General features: G+C 38.0%; 1 protein-coding gene across 6 annotated transcripts in view; it reads right to left on the minus strand.

Annotated features, from left to right (window-relative positions):
• Positions 1-17,964, minus strand: part of HIVEP2 (HIVEP zinc finger 2) — a 204,961-nt gene that overhangs the window by 72,989 nt on the left and 114,008 nt on the right. The window lies entirely within an intron of this gene.

The raw sequence follows: 17,964 nt of genomic DNA on the forward strand, positions 1-17,964 counted from the left end.
CCCCAAGTATGCAACCAGTGAGCATCTATAATAGTGGTACCAATGGAATCTGGCCATCTGGGGATAACTGGTTTCAGCAAGCTTCACTTCTCAGCCAGCACTCAGATTTGCAGACCTTTAACTAGTTGGCAAAACATCAACTAGCGTTCAAGAAAAGAAACACTAACAAACTTTATTTTTCAAAACACAAGAATTCAAATACAGATTCTCAAAGGTGTATTTGTCAATGTTGCTGACAAGAAGGCTTCCAAAGCAACGATCAGAGCAATGTCACTATCCTTCACGTGGAGACAAAGTCAACCCAGATCTAGCGTTCTGCAGCACTACCAAACTTTTTGCGTACGAACACGTTTTTCCTTCTCCATATTGCCTGGATACATACACGCAAGGGATTAAAGCTGAACAGACTTTGAACCAAATGACACAGTACCTTTCAGAGCCAGCTCCAAGAGACTGCAAAGAGTTCCTCCTAGGGCTGCAGCAAAATAATCCAAAGGCCGCCTTCACCCCAGGTATGTAGATTCTAACCCCAAACAAAGGAAAACAGAGATTGGACAATAGTAACTGATGTAACTGCTGAGCATGTAGCATAGGAGCCCAGATCATGGACTCTGGAACCAGAATACCTCTTTCAAATCCCACTTCCAGCACTTAGTAGACATAGAAATAACTTCTGGCAAGTTACATAACCCTTCTGTGCCTTAGTCTTCCCATCTGTAATATGTGGGTAATAATAGCGTTAGAATTGGTAAGAGAATCATGCAGTGCTTAGAAATGGCACTAACAAGGAGAATCTAAATATTAGTTACTAATTCTAGTATTTTCTGCTGATATTTCAGGTGTGTGTTAGTCGAAAATAAAGAGGAAACAATCTGACAAGATTTCCTAAACTAATTCAAGACAGTCTATTGGGTTGGCTACTAAATTTCCCCTGCTAGTATGGGGCTACTGATACTGCCTAAAGTACCACCATTAAACCTGGGCCAAGCAACTAGGGTTAAATTTTCTATTCTTTCTGTTGACCCCCTCAGGTATCTTAGGGCAACATGCTTTGGGATGTTGTGGGACCTAGGGGCAAGCACTGCTGGGGATAACTACCTCTCATCACCAGCAGCAGGCCTGGAAAGGAGAGGTGGGAGGAAGGCCACCACAGGCTCGGGAAGTGCAAACAAAGGACACTGACCTGGCCTTCATCACAAAAATCAAAGGGTTTGCTGAATAAAACAAAGGAGCTAATTCCCTGGCACCGAGATCAGGATTGAGGTGCCAGGAGGCCACATGGCGCAGGAAGGATACCTCTTTTAATTCCTGTTGTGCTGTGTGACCTTAAGTAACTCACTATACTCTCCAAGTCTTGACCTTCCATAGAGAAACATGGGCTCCCATGTACATGGAAACTTCTCAACCTTCTTGCTGCCACGAGCCCCTGTGGCATTCTAATGAAGCCTGTGGATCCCTGCCTAGCATAACGTTTGAACTACATAAAATTAAATAGACAGGATTATAAAGGAAACTAAGTATACTGACATGCAATTATCTACAAAAAAGTTAAACAAATTTGTTGCCAGTAATATATGTGATTCTTTATTAAAAATTAGGAACAACATACAGGGCAAGATAATATCCACTCTCATGTTGAGCAGTCCTAATCATAAAGATACTTTGAGATATTAGCCACAACAGTAATGTGATGTGAAAATACCTGTTATTTCTACTGGACACAAAGGCACAGATACTACTAAAACTATTGTTTTGTCTGTTGTCTACATTAAGAATGGAGGGAGTGCTGAATGAAGTTGAGCTAGAGGTTAGTGAAAATAAAATTATAATTTTTTTCTAAATCAAATTCTCAGATCCTCTGAATTCTATTTGTAGCTAAGATCCCCAATGTGGGTAAATAATAAATCCATTTACGATTTTAATGTCTAGGATCAATGATTGAATTGTGTCCCTAGCTCCCTCCACAGAGAATATTCACAAAGAACTATCTTATCCTTTCCAAATATGTGGAGAGAAACAGATTTATAGGATAGAAGGATCTGTCCCCAACCCTATCTAAGAGGGACTTAGAAACATTTCCAGGCCCTCTCACCCTATGGGGGGCCACGGATGAAGTGGCATCAATACCAATTAACCACAGATCCTATTCCAGCCCTACCTGCTCACACAGGACCTTCAGGCCTCTTGAAAAGTCCCAACCAAGTATTTCTAGAATGCCAGCAGGGGAGACTAACAGGAACCCACAGGCAGGCAATCTGACAGGCAGTCAGTCAAAACACCATTTGCCATTTCTTCCTTCCTGCACCAGCTCCCCCTAGTGTCCTCAGCATGGAACCCCTCAGACCCTCCGCCCATGGTGCCCCTCATGAGAATGCTAATGCCCACACATTCCCACAGCCGGGCCTGAGGAGCACCTGCCTTGGGTCCCACACTTTAGAAAGCCCACACACCACAAACACACACTAAAGAAATGCATTGAAAAATACATGTGCACCTCTGTCGCGGGCATCCAAATGTCCTCCAGCCCTGAAAGACCCAGCTCCTGACTATAGCTCTTTAGGCTCCAGGGAAATGTTTTTCCACATCTTGTGAGCAATCTCTTTGCCCCAGTCAAAAAGTGACTGAGTTTGAATGCCCTGAAGGTTTGTGGGTTGTGACATTGCAGTGTGGAGTTAGACACCATTTCAAAAGCAAGGGGGAAAAGGTGAGCAACATTCATGCTTAAGTAAAAGAAAAACAGAGTATATAGTCATGGCTCGTAAATGGCATGAAGGCAACAGACTCTTGTATAGCAAAGTACTGAGAAGCATGCCTTTTCTTGCTTCTCTTAGTGCTCTGATCAGTAGTTCTGGAATTATCAGTGCATTGGTGCAGTATTTGGAAAAACTACACTTGGTGCCCAAAGAACATTTTACAAGTAAACAATTCTTATTCTTAAGTTTGTGATGATGTAAAGCTCATGAAACATGGTATTAATTCTTTACAATAGCAACTAAACGAACGTTGGACACTAAACCTGTGTATAGACTACTTCCATTCAAAGAGTTAAAGAAGACAATAACATTTCCAAAAAAATATGTTAAAAATTTCAGCTTTATTTAAATAATTTTGGATTTAAAATGTTTTATACATTCACGATAATACGGATTTGCCTTTTTTATTTTAAAATTATTTTGGGTATTTAATAAAAAATAGCTTTTTGAAAATATTTAGCTTGTGAATCTGTACTTACTCTAATTTACATTGCAAATGAAAATATATTGATAGTTTGTATACTTTGAATGTGATTAACATTTTATATTTCAATCCTTTAAGTCACTGAGAATGAGTACAATTCAAGGAAAAAAGCAATAGGAAATCTAAAAACAGTCATTCTGCTTAAATTTTTTAAGCTAGAAACAATGAAAGTAAGCAGACTTTTATCAAGCACGACCCACATAAAATTCCCTAACAGGACATGACAAATTCTTTATTTAATGACCATTTAATTACTGTTCAAAACAACAAAAATGAGCCAGAAAATTATTCTCATCAAATCCACAACTTGAACAGGTCAGATGAAATCCCTGCAACTTCATATTCTTTATAAAGATTTCATCACTGATCAAGTTAAGAAGAATGTCTGTGGGCCTCCAGCTGAACTGTTGCCCTCAAGGCCCCACAAATATTGGCGGCCATCGCCGAATCCCGAGTTGTGTGTTCTTAAGGTCCAAACCAAGCTTGGCTTCTAACCAATTCTCCCTCAAAACCGTCACAAAAGCAATTCCATCAAGTTTTTGGCTCCACTCTTCTTTAGAATCCCACAAAGATTCCTGTGCCTACCTTGTCGCCATACAACCTGATGGCTAAGATCCGGTCCAAGGAGCTAAGGAGGTAATAGTTATCGCCCTTCACTGCCCATGTCAGATATCTTCTGCCCCATCTCAGCCAGATATAAAACCACGGAGTTAAATATCATGGAGCAATAACAAGTACTAGAAGTGAGAGAGGAGAGGATTCTGCAGTCTGAGTCTGAGAAATTCCATGCATTTATAGACAAAACCATTTACTTGGTGTATCTTCTTTCCTTGGTCTTCTCCCTGCCTCCGAGGCTCTTGGCCGACATGTGCTCCACCATCTCCACACCCCCTGTGCATTTCCCTCCCAGACGACTAAAATTTAGGTCCAGTAGGAGGAAGAATGGCAGTGAAGGCCAAAGTGTATGAAACAGGCCTTTCACATTTTTGCTCATTACCCAGTTCTGAAACTTAAGAGAATAAATCTTGCAGCAAGTGTTTTTTCAACAATTTACATGAGCACAATGAATGTTCTGAATACAGTTGTCCCTTTGTACTTGGAAGTTCAGAGGAAGGATATTTCCTAGACATCTACATTAAGGGACTGACTTCTAAAATAATCCATATCAACTTTTATTTAAAGATCTGTATGAAGTCTTGATTTTCATGTTTTAAACAGAGAAAGAATTTTACAGGTTTTGCAAATGCATAGAGAAATCTCACTTTATATATATATGTGTGTATATATACGCGTATATATATATATACGCGTATATATACACATATATACACGTATATATATATACATATACGCATATATATACGTATATATATACACGTATATATATACGTATATATACATATTTAAAATATATATGTATATATACACGTACATATATATACGTATATATACGTATTATATATATATATTATAAATACGCATACATATACGTATTTAATATATACACACATACACACACAGAATGCATATTGTGTATATGGGATCGGGGAGGATTGAGTTACTTGCCCAAGGTCTATAAGCTATCCTATGAGATCCAGGGTGAGAAACTAGATGATTTCCTGGCATTTCAATCAATGACCTTTCCAGTTAATCATCCTTCCTACCCCCATAGTTAATTACTGTGCTTATATGTGGCCATGTAATATTGGTATTATTCACTTCAGAAATCACTTATTAAGGTTCTGATAATGTTAGAAAGTAAAACTGAGAAATCATTGAGTTATCAAGAGTCGTCATTCTTATAAATTATTCTACATATTATTATTAAATGTATAAATGTAAGGTCTAATTATAATAGACAATACAGAAATTACACAGAACATTGCCAAACTTAATTCTCTAAGATATCGAAAAGAGGGTTTCAGTGATAATGTTATTATGAGTAAAAAGATTTACAAATGTGTTCTTCAGAAAATGTTAACTAATTGCATCTGTTCCAAAGAATAATTCACAGTGCCAATGTTAAAATGGAATTTATTTTAATTTAAGTTTTTATCAGATTTCCAAAATGCATTGAACATGTACATGTAAAATAGGGTACATTGAAAATAATAAAGGACTATAAATCTAGCAATATTTAAAATAAAGTAATAAGTATCTTCAAATAAATGATGGCATTATCTTCATTCACTGGCTCACTTCTATATTTTAATTATTATTTTTTTTTAATGTTTTTATTTATTTTTGAGACAGAGAGAGACCGAGCATGAGCAGGGGAGGGGCAGAGAGAGAGAGGGAGACACAGAATCCGAAGCAGGCTCCAGGCCCCGAGCTGTCAGCACAGAGCCCGACGCGGGGCTCGAACTCACAGACTGCGAGATCATGACCTGAGCTGAAGTCGGATGCTTAACCGACTGAGCCACCCAGGCGCCCCTAAGAAAAATCCTAAGTGGACTGATATTATATCCCACATGCTGTACAGGCCAATCATGATGCTTCCAAAAAACAAATAAAAAATATCTGACGTAAAAAGTGCTTTTCAATATCTGAAACTAACTCTTTGAAATAAAATGTCTCTTATTATAAAATCCTTACCTTATGAGAAATTTCCATTAGGTACATGTTTCAGCAGCTTAAAAATAAAAGCTTATATGAGGAATCTGAATAGCTCTACTTTTACTGTAACTAGTAGAAAAGTTGTAGGTTACTAACCAAAGTATTTCAAGACTTGTTCTGTCAGCTGGCACAGGTTCACATGAAATTAAACATGTTTAATTTCACATGAAATTAAAAAGCACACATATAGTTCTAGATATTTTGAAAAGACTGTATCTCTTTGATTTATGAATAATCAAAAGGAATGTTATAATTATTTCTCAAGATGAAGCTGTTGTATATTTCCTGATCACATAGCAATTTTCCATCCATGTACAATAAACTTACATTTCCATGTTGTTTAGACCCCCCCATTAGTACTATATTTCCAGTAAAAAATAATTCGTTTATCTTGTATTTCTCAGAATCAAAAATACAGTCATTGATCAACTTCCTTCCATCCCTATCCTGGGTTAATGAATGAATGAATCAGTAAATGAATAAATGATCTATACACATACACATCAGACTAGTTCTTGTCTTCTCCATGGTCACAGATACAAGGTGTATGCAAATATATACGGTTTACAAAATAATACAGGCACAAATTCATACCATTTAAAAATAATACCAAAGTGAAATTAATTTTTTTCTCTCTAGAATTAAAAAAGTCCTGGGGCACCTGGGTGGCTCAGTCAGTTAAGCATCTGACTTCGGCTAAGGTCATTATCTCACGTTTAGTAAGTCTGAGCCCCACATCAGGCTCTCTGCTGTCAGCGAAGAGCCCACTTCCTCTGTCCCCCTCTCTCTCTGTCCTCCCCCTGCTCATGTGTTCTCCTCTCTTTCTCTCTCTTTCAAAAATAAATAAACATTAAAAAAAAAAAAAAAAGTCCAGTGGGGCCTGGGTGGCTCAGTCGGTTAAGCATCTGACTTCGGTTCAGGCAGCTTATAAATTCGGCTCTCACGGCTTATAAATTTGAGCCCTTGCATCGGGCTCTGTGCTGACAGCTCAGAGCCTGGAACCTGCTTTGGATTCTGTGCCTCCCTCTCTCTCTCTGTCCCTCCCCTGCTCACACTCTGTCTCTCTCTCTCAAAAAATAAATAAACATTAAAAAAAAATTTTTTTTTAAAGTCCACATAAACATTTTATTTTTGTCAAATAAATACTTCCAAAGTTGGGTTACAGAATTCTTAAAATATACATAATACATTTCCATATTAACATAATTTAATTAAAATGTTTTAGAAAGTCTACAAAATATATCTTAATACGTTGATCAATTCCAAAAACTCAAAATTTATATTTTGACATAATGAAAATTATTGCCATTTATGCATATATGTTGCACATATTATTTTTGGCTGCCTTGGAAATAAAAGAACTCAAGATTAAGAGTTCTGTTACAAAGACCCCATAGGTTTCTTAGTTCAACTTGAATTTTTTAACTATTTAAAATCGAGGTAAACATGGTGACATGTTACACCTGACCCAAATATTCATGAATGTGTGTTGCAAAGCAAACAGAGGTAAAAATGGAAGGCCTTGTCCTCTCATACACTATCACCAAGCTGAAATTAAAATAAAAGAAATCTTGCAACCTATGAGCCACATTACCAGGTGGAAAAAAAGAAGTAGAAAACCATAAAAATTAGGCAAGGAGACAAAATAAATAAAAAAGAGTAAAGTGAGAAAGTATGAGTTGGCGAGGAACATATCCCTATTCTCAGATTTACTATGTCCCACGAGACTAGCCTTAGTCAGTGTGTCTTACTATTCCATCCCAAATGTGAGTCTGATTGCTGGTTGAAAAAATCTTGACAGTGCTTTCCAAAGGAGAATATGTCCCTACATTCGGAGAACTCCCTAAGGATATTCAGGATATTTACACGTATACACAAATAAACATACAGAGCCTACCTATCCCAAGGCTTCTGATAAGACAGGGGGAGGGGCGCCTGGGTGGCGCAGTCGGTTAAGCGTCCGACTTCAGCCAGGTCACGATCTCGCGGTCCGTGAGTTCGAGGGCTCTGGGCTGACAGCTCGGAGCCTGGAGCCTGTTTCCGATTCTGTGTCTCCCTCTCTCTCTGCCCCTCCCCCGTTCATGCTCTGTCTCTCTCTGTCCCAAAAATAAATTAAAAAAAAAAAAAAAAAAAAAAAAAAAAAGACAGGGGGAGAAGGAGCCTGATAAAATATCTTGTCAATTCAATTCTTAAGGAAAAATCCCAATGCTGTAATGGGTAACATCTGACAAGAACACATGGCAATTTCAGAAGCTCTGAGGAGTCTCACTACCATTAATCTAGTAACTGAATTACCTTATTCTAGCAGAATGAACACATAAGAAGGATGTATTTTATTTAAAATGTTACTATTCTCTTCTCTACTCAGCTCTATTCCCCAGCCTCCAGCCAGGAATACAACAGGAACTCAGTAAATGTTTATTGCTTGAGTAATCAAGGGAATGACTGGATGAATGAATGAATGAATGAATGATTATAAATGCACTCACACTTATCAAGCTTAACAAGTACTATTATGCATTTGTGGGGTTAAGAAGCAATTGCTTCTCCTATTCTACTACTCCTCTTAATTTCTCTCCTTCTATCAATTTTAAATTGCAAGGCATTCTGATATAATTTAAAATTCTCTTTTGTAATAATATGGACACCTCTGTGAAATTTCTTTTATTGTGCCCAGTTTGCTATAATACTTGATTGAAAACACACAACAAAACTCAGCCAAATGTAACTATGATATAAATTCCACCTTTTCTCCCCCTTTGCATTCCATGGTAAGATGCTATTCATCTTAGCAAAGCAATTTTAAACTTTTCTTTAAGTTCTATTATTATTCCTAAATGTTAATTGTCAATAGTATCCCTCCTCCCTCCATCCCTTCCCTATGTTTCCACAGGGTGAATACAAAACAATATGACTGTATATTTTGTCTGTTAATTGGCACATGAATATCCTTGAGGACAGGGGTGGGGGCGCGCGCACGCGCGCACACACACACACACGCATGCACGCGCAGGGACGCATTTCCCTGGATTGTTCTCCATGGAAATCTCCCACATGGGAAAAGAGCCAAGGAGAGCCCGAGGACTTCCCTGACCCTGAGCCAAGGGTGTGGCAAATGTGCTCACCATAACCAGCTGGGCGCTTAAAGGGTAGGAGTGGGAAGAAGGAAGGGGGAAGCTGGTAATAAATGTTGAAATCTTTTATTTGTGAGACAACGATCTAAGAATATAACATTTTTGCAATATTTTAAGCATTATGCAAAGACTTCTCAAAACTAACATCTTCTCAGTTGTGATACTTCTAAGACCAGCCAGAGCACTAAGATCTACCAAGGTATATATAAATTTGACCCATTAAGGGGGAATCATTGAACAAAGTTCAGCTTTTTTTCTCACTGATGTAGTTTCATTACATCTTCGAGATAAGTAATAACCTTTAGAATGTCTCCACCCCTACCCTACTGAAATCTCTTCAAAAGCCAGCCGTGATCCTTAAACTCCAGAAGACAGTAGCCCTTTCCTAGATCATAGCATTAGTGACTCCTTTGTAGCACTTGACCCTGTTAGACACACCTTCCTTAAATATTAAGTTCCCATCTCAAACTCAGACACACAATAGATAATAAGTAAAAGCTCTTCTTTCTGTAAAGTTCCTCTCCTCTTAGCTTCTTTGATACTTGCCTCTCTTGGTCTCCAGTTACATTTTTGAGGGCTACAATACTTTGGAATCAATCCTCTATTTGATCTTCAGATGAAACTCTTCTACCCCATACACTTCCTCACTTTTCCAGGGTCAAAATTAATACCTCTCTCCTTTGTGTTCTCATAACCCTTTGTTCTATTCCTGCTATCACACTGATCATGATCTGCTTTGGATTTTAGTCAACAGAGGACATATTTTATAATCACACCCATTTTCAGCTAAGTTGTGGAACTGAATGGAATTTTTAACTCCTTCCTTTTTCCCACCCCTCCAATGCCAATCACACGCTGAACCTGAAAACAATTTAATTTCATTCGTCCCCTCCTGTGTATTTCTATTACAACCCACCCAGTTTAGAACCTACTAGCCTTTCATAGAGACTATCCCAATAGCTTCTAACTTGTCTACCTCCATGTTTCCTACCTCTTACCTATAAAGCGAGGTGAGGTAGATTTCAAAAATGTAATCGAATCATGTTACTCCTTGGCTCAAAAATGGGTAAAGGTTCTCTAATGTCTACCATACTGATGTGCTAATTACACATTCAAGGCCCTCTGCACTCTCTAGGTCTCCAATACCATTCTTTCCTTTTCTTCCATGTCTCCTTTTTAATTAGCAGACATACCATGATACTTTTCATTCCATGAGGACACCCACGCCATCCACCCCTTTCTTTGCCTATGTGGATATAATTCTCCCCACCTGTCAAAACGTTGCCCATCTTTAAAGCCTTCCTCAGGAAACACTTCCTGATCCCTAACCCCTTCCCCCTCACACACCCACAAGAAAGTACATATGATTTCTTCCTCTGAATCTGCAATACATTTTACTTATACATCTTGAGGATGCTACTTAAGCTTTCTTCTATCCCAGTCAGGTAAGTAGTAGTCTTACCTCTCTCTTAGGTTTATGAGCAACTTAAAGGCTAAAATACAGACTTCCTCATCATTTTATTCTTCCAACCACCAGAACACTAAATTGCATATGGCAGAAATGTCATAAATATTCATTGAATTTAACCTAACTGAAGCTTTTACAAATAGCCAGAAAAGCTCAGGTTCCATATAAGAAGGATGGGGGCTCAAGCCAACTTAGCGCTGGCATCTGTGATGACTGGTGTTCTCAAAATTTCCACTTAAGGCTGATGACAGAATTAAGCTCTGCTACAGTCAATGAATAATTTATTTGTGCACAAAACATTCTGTTAATGGAAATCTTTTTATGGCTCAAGATCTAAAATATATTTACTGCCCTATAGTTATTAAATGTTTGCTTTAATCATTAGTACACAAGGTAATGACAAATGATAATTACAGGATCATTCTATGCTCTTAAACTGATTTAATCAAGAGTATCTCTTCTGAAATTCAAAAAACTCCTCAGTGTATGGGAATGGGGATGGATTACCCTGGAACTACCCAACTCACTGCCACCATCAAATTTAAGAACCTACAGATTCTGTTGTTAGTAATACCACCAACTGGGAGAACAACTTTAGGTTCAAATAGCTAATACATTTTTTATTTTTATGCTCAAGGAAAAATCCCCCTGCTCCCCTGAAGTAGACTGCTTCAAATGAATACATCATAGCAAAACAGAAGTGAATGTGTTTGTGTATTCCCTAGATTTCCCAGCCTGCCAAAAAATGTTCCTTTGCTGTGCTATTTCAGCAAGTCGTGAGATGACAATGATTATGCTCCTCAAAAGGAAAAGATAGCTATTTCCCCCCCTGTTTTTATTTTTGGAGACCAAAAGGCACACTTCTGGCTGCTGTGAGTACTCTGACGAGTAGACATGTTCCTGAGGAGGAGAATCTGGGGGGAACTGTGGCAGGGGTAAGGTGGAGAAACCTAAAACCATCCTAACCTCTTGGAAAATATTTAAGGAGCCAGAAGGACAGCAGAAAGAGGAAGAAGTCTCAAGTCCTCCAATGAATTCCTGTTTCCAACTCTCAACCCTCATGGAAAAAAGAAAAGTCAAGTAGTAAGAAACATATACTTTTTATCTACATTTATCTCAAACCCAACTAGTATACATTCAAGTTCATCACCCTGTTACGGAAACCAGTTTCTCTTTACTTCTCTTTTCCTATTAAGAGTAATATTTGAACTCCCAGGCTCAAAGCCTAGTGCCATCATTGACAACTTCCTCCGGTTCCCCTACTCCCAGAGTAGTAGGGGAGTAGTGCGCGCACACACACGCGCACACACACATACACAAACACACCTCCTATACCCAATCAGGCAGGCAGTCCTACATTGGCTTCCTGCATACTCTGGCTTATATTATCTGTGTCCTGTCAATCCTTATTGCTACCACTCCAGGGCAGACCGTGCGCACCTGCCTGAAATACCAATGCAAAAGATCTGATCAGAAGGTACTCTGGGTCCAACTGGCAAATTTCCAAAGGACAGGTCTAAGCATGGTGTCCTCCGGTATGTAATCCAGGGATAATTACCAGAGGCAGTGACCTGTGGAAGTGAGGAGGATCTTAGGAAAAACAATTTAAGCTGCAAGTAGGCACAAGGGCACCATAATCATACCCAAGAAGTCAGAAACCAAGGAAGAGATTGGAGAAGTCGGAAAGAACCCCCTGAACCTAGGCTCAAGTGTTCACTAAAGTTTTCTCAAAGTACTTTCATCTGTGGTATGAGGGAGGAGACATAAAGGGCACAACATGAGGTGATAGCTCTTGTATGAATTAATGTAAGTACCTCCTAAGTGGCTTCAATGCTTTCAGAGACTCTTACTGCTATGCACCCCACCCCCCATCTCTACCCACCACACCATCCAGCACAAGCTAGCTGGATTCATCTTCCTCATGTGCAACAACTCTGATTGTGTCTCTCTTCCACTCAAACCTGTTCAGGGCCTTCCCACCACCACAGCAATGGTGCCCCACATTCACACTATGTTTACACCTGTATCTCCCAGGAAGCCTCTAGTTTAGAAGCCATGTTTTATGTTATCTCATTAGATTTTTTCAGAGGTCAGTTGTTTTTATTCCCATGGTCAAGACAAATACAATAAAATATGCTTGTCAAGGGAATAAAGGGGTTTTTGTTTTATTTTATTTGTGGAAGAGAGTGTTGCCATTAACATAGAGAAGATTTTTTTTTTGTATTCAGAAAGATCACTAAAATACACATAAATTTATTCTTATGGCTCTGCTGTGGATAGTTAATAAGTATCAGACTTGCTGATTCATCTCACTGATATGACTAAAGCCAGTTATAAATTTGCAGTCCCCAAAAGGAATTTGAAAAGAAAACCCACAGCCGAATATTTTTATTAAATTAAACAAATATTTATTGAATATCTACTGTTTTTCTCAATCACCATTTTCAAGGCTGAACAGGAAACCAACAAAATAAAGACACAGCCTTTGCCTTCAAGCAGCTGATAGTATGGTGTGTGAGAGAAAAAAACTTCACAGAAATCACTTTAATGTAAAGCACAAAAATACATACAAAAGTGACATGAGAGAAGTATAAAATATTAAGGGGATTGAGAGGGAAATGAAGTAAAACATGAAGATGAATAATGCTCATATACTAAATAAATAAGACTAAAATCAAAGAATTGGCCAGATTCTGATATCGGTAAAGCGTAATTAACCAATAACCAATAATGCAAGTAAGAGATGAGGCAGAAAACACAAAGTCAATTTGTCTTTGGACAATTCATGGATGAGAAGTCAATGTGATATCAGGTTCAAAGCTAAAGATCTCTCAGTGAGTGGTTTTGTTCAATATCCAATTAGCAAATTTTTATGTAAACTATCCAAGAGAATCAGAATTCCAAGGGCCATTCTTGAGGTCTAAGGATGTTGCTTGGAGTTTGTGAGATTCTTAGGGCAGGGGAGTCACTGGGTGAATTTAACAGTTAGTATGATCAAAGAAAGGAAAGGTACACTGCCTCCAAGATTTTCTACGAGACCTGATTCTTCGCTAAAACTTCAATGTAGCTTCTATTTCTGTATTTGATTCATACTGAACAGAACATAGTGACTGTATCAGCAAAGCTCCAATATTTGAACACTGGTAGTCAACTAAACCGGTGACCAGGCAGCAAGTGACATGCTATCTAAAGTTGCAGGACCTAGGGTTAAAGTCTGGTCGTATGGCTCACTAGTGCTGTGACTTTGAGCAAATCACTTAGTTGTAACCCCCTGAGCCTCCATTTCCTCAGACACAGAATAAAATGTGAGTAATAGCTACATAACAGTTATTGTCTAAAGCGAGATAATGTACCATGGAAGCCATTTGTAAACTGTACAGTATCACACAAATGGTAATTCACATCATGAGAGAAACAAGGAAACTAATTAATTACTAAATACTATTGTGTAGATTTTTGTGTGGAGAGTAAAAGATGAGAGATTTACCACCTATAAACATCATTCACTGTGATCTAAAGTAAGGAGACAAGAAGACGGATAGGCAGGAGGGAATACTATGAAATGATATAGAAGCAACCCTCAGTTTTTGGATGCTTAAAAAATGTTCAATGGGGAAAAAAATGTGCTTTGTTCATACTACTGACTTAATTAATGCTTGTTGACTGAACGACGAATAAATGAAGGGGTAAGGTACTGAATGTGGGAATGAGTGAAGGTAGAGCCAAGTGAGATGCCTGAAAAACAAGGCAGGAAAGGGGCACCTGGGTAGCTCAGTCGGTTAAGTGTCAGACTCTTGGTTCGGATCAGGTCATGATCTCTGGGTTTGTGAGTTCAAGCCCCGCTTCGGGCTCGGTGCTGACTGTGCAGAGTCACCTTGGGATTCTCTGTCTCCCTCTCTCTCTGCTCCTCCCCCATGTGCACTGTCTCTCTCCTTCTCAAAATAAATAAATAAATAAACTTAAAAAAAAAAAAAAGCAGGCAGCATCAGGCTGTGTAAACAGTGGAAGAAAATAATTTTGGAAAAATGAAAAACCATGTAGTCCAAGAAGCTAACAGTAACGGACTCCATTCACACAGGCTATAACGGCAAAAGAAACAGCAGTCATGGTGAGCAGGGACTGAGTCTAGGCTTCATATCATTTTGGTAATACTCATTCATAAGTACCGATACCTTCTTCAGTTACCTTAAAACATAAAGGACCCAAACAGAAGAGTTGTATGCATCCGAAAAGCTATAAAAATGACCCTACCTAAAAGGAAACATTTTGAAGGCCACAACACACTGAAGCTCAAGGGTCCACTCTGAATTCTACGTGACAGCAGGAAAAATTATACCAAACCCATAGAGAGCACAGAGTAGATCTAATGTGCAACTTCATCAGATCTTTATAAAATCTGCTACAATGAGTCCAGAGAGAATGGATTAAAAGTCTTCCTCACTTTTATTTTCCATATTTGTGTAAGTAATGACATATATATTTTTTTAAATTTATTTATTTTTATTTTTATTTTTTAATATCATTTATTGTCAAATTAGCTTACATACAACACCCAGTGCTCATCCCAACAATCGCCTTCCTCAATGCCCATCACCCATTTTCCCTTTCCCCCACCCCCCTTCAGTTTGTTCTCTGTATTTAAGAATCTCTTGTGGTTTGCCTCCCTCCCTCTCTGTTTCTATCTATATCCCCCCTCCCCATCCCCCATGGTCTTCTGTTTAGTTTCTCAAGATCCACATATGAGTGAAAACACAATATCTGTCCTTCTCTGACTGACTTATTTATTTTATTATTTGTAAATTAAATTTGGATTTCAACAACTTCCGACTCCCAAAATTACTAACTATAATAACTATGTAACTCTCAGCTAAGTAATTACTGCTCTGAAACGCAATTTCCTCAAGTGATTATGGTATTCTTCATTTTCACTTTAAAAAGATTAAGCACCTATAGCACAGAGCCCAACTCATGGAACATATTAATAATTTTCACCTTCCTTCTTACCTTTCCTCAGCTTAAAGAAGACATGTCACTTACATAGTTCTTAAATAATTATATCTAATGCAATGAAAAAATATCAATCTGAGCATATTGTTAAAGGACCATAGGTCAGCTAATATTACTTTTAAAATGAATAATTTCAAGACCGGTTGAAAGAACTGGCTTCGCAAAAGAAACTGGCAATGAATGAAGAGCAGTATTATTGATTAAAAGATAAAGCCATCTGTTTTTACCATATTTTACAAAAAGTGTCATGAAAGAATGGTCACTCTAATGGTGAGGGTTTCCCTTTCTTGTCTTAGTAACGGTTTTCTATCTACTGCCAATTTGGGGTAGCAAATTTTTTAGATGTATCATTTATAAAACATATCCTCACTTGGGCTCATGGACAAGGCCAGGTTCACAGATAAAGTCATGGACAGATTGCTGATTATATACAACACGGACATCTTAAAAGAACCACACCAATTTCATATGAAGTGTTTCCTTACCAAAGGAAGTATTTGGTTTGAGAAAATGTACTTATCTCTATGCGTTTTGTCCTCAATGACAGCCTAAAGAATCAGTCACATGGTTAATAAGACGTTACGTATTATGTTTAAATAATGATTATAACTACCATTACCACTACTAATCATCATCATAATCACTACTAGTTATTGAGCCCCTACCACCTGCCAGGAGTTTAATCCTCACATAATCTTATAAATTTACTTAACTAAAAAAAAAATTATTTTAAAACAGAGTGATTCCAATGAGCTGACTTTTAAGCAAAGGCTCCCAGAACTCACAGTGTAATAAATAAGGAGAAGGCCAACTATATTCAATGTCCACACCACGTCCATTCTCAGGTAGCACTTATGGAACATAATCGGTACAGTCTCCCAAACATCCCTTAGGTTAGGTCCCACCAACTGAAATTTAACTGTAACGCCATGGGGTACTTTGGGAATAACTGTAAAGGCCAACCTTGTGAGTACATAGAAAATTAAATGTGGCAGACAAAAACATTTAGGTTAGTGGTGCACAATATTAGCTTTCATTTTGTAACATCTATCACAGCTGTTGAAGAATTAAGGTTTGGCTCTTGAAATTTTTTTAACACTTCTCTTCCTAATGAGTTTTTCATCTAACTGCCTTACATCCCTTTAATTATCCAAAATATTTTTTCTGAATAGCATCTCACGTGCCCATAACGATGGAAATTATTGCTCGCAAATGAATCTTGGGTCATGAGCCTTACAGGCAAAATTAAAAGATGTCCCAAGGTTTCTGCGCTTGGTATTTCCATACTCGTTGAATACGCAAAAGCCACACTAAACAAATCAAGCTCCAGGGCAGTTGTCTCAAGGGAGATTATTTTAGACAACCCTAAAGCAGTTGTTGGCATCATATAAATTATGCAGCAGTATCCCTGAAAAACCACGTGACCTCAGCATGTCTTAAGATGCCCATAGGTGAAGCAGACACTGTTAGTCTGGTTTTGAACACTGCTCCCCAAATGGCTAGATGCTCTTCTCTCTTATTCATTATCATCCCTCAGGTTTTTACATAGCCTCCATTTATTCAGAGGAAAATTAATAACAAGCCACACAGTTTAGCATAAAATTTAAAATATCAGAACCTCAAATCTCATGACCTGGACTAGAAATACAAATATTTTTCCAAATGTTCTGTTACTGTGCAAAGGGTTAATTAAAACATGAGTTTGCCTGGATTAAAAAAATAAAATAAAATAAAATAGCCGAACCTTAAAATCAGTATCATTTAGACTTCTGATGCCAAAAATCTGTTTGACAGAGCAGGTTTTACTATGCTGACATTTTAGCAGTAGCCAAAGTCCTGTTCCCACTAAATTCTGTCTTGGCAACACCAGTAATTTGCTAAGAGCCTAAACTCCTCTTGGTGAGGACTTCTCCACCTCAAGAGTTTTCCACAGATTCACAGTGCGACGAGGACGTTGATTTGAGTAAGACTTTAAGGTTTCTATTCTTATCACAGAAATCAAACTTTCTGTAAAATGAGAACGGCTTAACATAAGGAGAGATGCTAATTTACTCAAAACGTTCAGCAGGCTTTAGATTGGAATCTGAGGCAATATAATAAAATCATACATAAATACCTCACTAACGGTAAAATCCGATATTCTTATATGACCCCAAGATTCTTAATAAGCAAATAATTATTAAAAGAGTAAATGGGGGTGCCCGGGTGGCTCAGTCAGTTAAGTGTCCGACTCTTGGTTTCGCCTAAGGTCATGATCTCACAGTTCATGAGATTGGGCTCTGTGTCAGCACAGAGCCTGCCTGGGATTCCCTCTCTCCCTCTCTCTCACTGCCCTCCCCTTCTCTCTCTCTCTCAAAATAAATAAGCAAACTTTAAAAACAAAACAAAAATAAGAAAAAAATAGTAAATAAAAGGATATGTTCCCAGCTATCAATGACCACATTTTCTAATCTTCTCATCTTTCTAACTGGGATATTTCCAGAAATATTGTAAAAACTTGCA

Source organism: Panthera onca, chromosome B2 (genome assembly GCF_046562875.1).
Source record: "Panthera onca isolate mPanOnc1 chromosome B2, mPanOnc1 haplotype 2, whole genome shotgun sequence".
Lineage (NCBI taxonomy): Eukaryota > Metazoa > Chordata > Mammalia > Carnivora > Felidae > Panthera > Panthera onca.